Source organism: Trachymyrmex septentrionalis, unplaced genomic scaffold (genome assembly GCF_001594115.1).
Source record: "Trachymyrmex septentrionalis isolate Tsep2-gDNA-1 unplaced genomic scaffold, Tsep1.0 scaffold318, whole genome shotgun sequence".
Taxonomy (NCBI): Eukaryota; Metazoa; Arthropoda; class Insecta; order Hymenoptera; family Formicidae; genus Trachymyrmex; species Trachymyrmex septentrionalis.
In genome coordinates, this window is record NW_017305483.1 from 42674 (window position 1) to 45104 (window position 2431).

At 43.8% G+C, this 2431-nt stretch overlaps 1 protein-coding gene across 4 annotated transcripts in view; it reads left to right on the forward strand.

Moving 5' to 3' along the window:
- LOC108749806 (histone demethylase UTY) overlaps positions 1 to 2431 on the forward strand; it is a 110332-nt gene that overhangs the window by 24762 nt on the left and 83139 nt on the right. The window contains exon 1 of one of the 4 annotated variants that reach the window (XM_018488782.1): positions 1701 to 1793. The exons of the other annotated variants lie outside the window; for them this stretch is intronic. The gene's annotated coding sequence lies outside the window, so the exon portion shown is untranslated. Of the gene's footprint in view, positions 1 to 1700; positions 1794 to 2431 lie in introns of those variants that run through there. 4 annotated transcript variants of the gene reach the window in all.

The window sequence follows — 2431 nt, forward strand, 5'->3', positions numbered from 1 at the left end:
AAAATATTAACACAAAGGAGACACACCTTTTATATTCAAATTTCTCCAAAAACAAGAAGCAATTAAATGAAAAAATTCTATATTTCCTAATTCAAAAGCTCTTCGGAGGTGACGTCAAAATCTGTAACGCAATTACCGATGCGGAGTTTGTAAGACATTTAATTTATATTAATTAAAAGGTACTAATTAATTTCCGGAAATCGAAATGACACAACTTATACAAAAAACAATGAATACTAAACATATTCTAATATCAAAATATAAATATAAAAAATTGAATTGTTTGATATCTTTTATATAATAAAGAGATATATGAATTTAATGTATTTTCTAACTTCTTGTAAAGTGAATTTTTTTTCCTTACTTATAAGAATGCAAATCTAGAATTTTCGAATCGATATTTAAGCTGTTTTTTGGCACTTTTTTTTATACTGTTGGATATTAAAAGAGTAATTGTAATGTAGTCTCTCTCTCTTGAGTTAAATAACAATTTATTACTTTTCCTTATATGTATCAATATGTGAATCAATTTATTTTTGTGATTGAATTGCTTACTTTCAAAGTTGAATATCGTTTATATTAATGTATGTATGCTAAATAATATACTGAATTTGAATCGAATGTAACATTTTCAACATTGTCAAGTTAAACATTTCTTGTTGAATTTAACTAAAACAATGGAGTTAAATAGTTTAGCTCCATTGTTTTAGGTAAATTAACGACAAATGGAGCAGTGATGAATGTGATTCTATAGAAATTATGTGATTTGAATTGAACAGTGCATCTCGATAGAGCGCATCGCGTCGCATCGCGAAGAGGGTGAACGCGCGTCGGGCGGTGGCTCGGCGACGAGTGTCGCGGCGCGCTGCTCTAAAACAGGGCCGCTACGCATGCGCGCTTCCTCCTCGCTCCACCGACTCAAGTTGGTGGCGCGCGGGGAAGGGGGAGATACCGCCTCCTAATCCCAACTTGCCCTACGTGCCGACCAGGCGCGTCAGTCGCGCGAGAGCCTTCGACGTGTGGAGGTGTCTCCCCGCGCTCCGCGTGCGTTATCGCCGCTCTCTTTTTCTCTCTCACACGTACACCACACACACACACGAACACACATATATATATATATATATACATACAACACACGCTCTTCCCCGTCTCTCTTCCCCCTCCCCTCCGAGCCCGCGCGACGACGCATCACTGCCACTAGCATAATAATAGTTACACACGATTACTGCCGGAGTTCCTGGGTGCCGTGAGACGTGCGCGTAAATCGCGATCGCGTGATAACCGCCAAGAAGTTGGTCTCGTATCGAAGTGCAACTTCACGCCGCAACGGACGGCGGCGAGGTGGACGTTCCGTGGGAGTGCGCCCGTTCCGAGTACTCGGAGTCGCGCGTGCTCGTTTCGCGGTGGTTCTCTGTTCGTGTTCTTTTTCTTGTGTTCAAACGCTATTGTATGACATACAATAAACACACTGCCGGAAAGCGCGCGCTCAAGCAACTCGTGCTCAAGCAAGCTAATCCCGACGTTAGGGAGTATCGTCGGGGCCATGAGACACTAAAAACGTCTCTCATCATCGCGTCGGGGGAGGAAGGAGGAAGGAGGAAGACTGCAACAGTAGCAGTAATAACAACAATAAGGGACGAAGACGAGAGGAGAAGTGGGGGGGAGAAGGAGTGCGTGGAAACATAATATTACTGCATTGGAGCGGATCGGAAGGAGAAGAGGCGACTGATACTCGACGACGCGCGTCGATTTAAACCACCACCAGCCGCTGCCGCCGCTGGGAGATTTAAATGGTGAGTGTCGCGTGAAGTCAGCGGCGCGTCGCTCCAAGTTCACGCTGACTGGCTCGCCGCGCAATCGTCATTTTTTCGTCACGCGTTCCTTACTTTAGGAGACACGGCAGTGGTCTCGAGTGTCAAGTCTATCGCTGTTTCGAACTATTACATATCGCACTGCACCCGATCTTCGTAACTTGCTTGCGATTCTCTCGTGTCCCTTGTGGCCTTTGCCCTCTCCCTCCGCCATCGTTGTTATCTCGTATCAAACATATTGATTGCGTTCAGCAAAGAAAGCAGTTTTCTAATTGTTGCAAAATTTTTTAACATTATTGGATATATATTTAGATCCAGTGAGAAACTAAGGGCAATAATCCATCGTATTAAAGAATCTTGCAACAATTGTAAAGCTGCTCTATTGGCTGAACGCAGCCATTGTTGTGCATCGGTTATGTGATTTATGTGCGAAGTAAATAGCGATTCTTTTTTGCTCTCCCTCTCCCTCCCTCTCTCTCTCTCTCTCTCTCTCTCTCTCTCTCTCTCTCTCTCTCTCTCTCTCTCTCTCTCTTTCTCTCTACTTTCCGTTTATCGAATTGAAGCGGAACAATGCGCGAATTTTTGGCCAGTGCTCCGATCGATGCCTCGGGGACGACGCT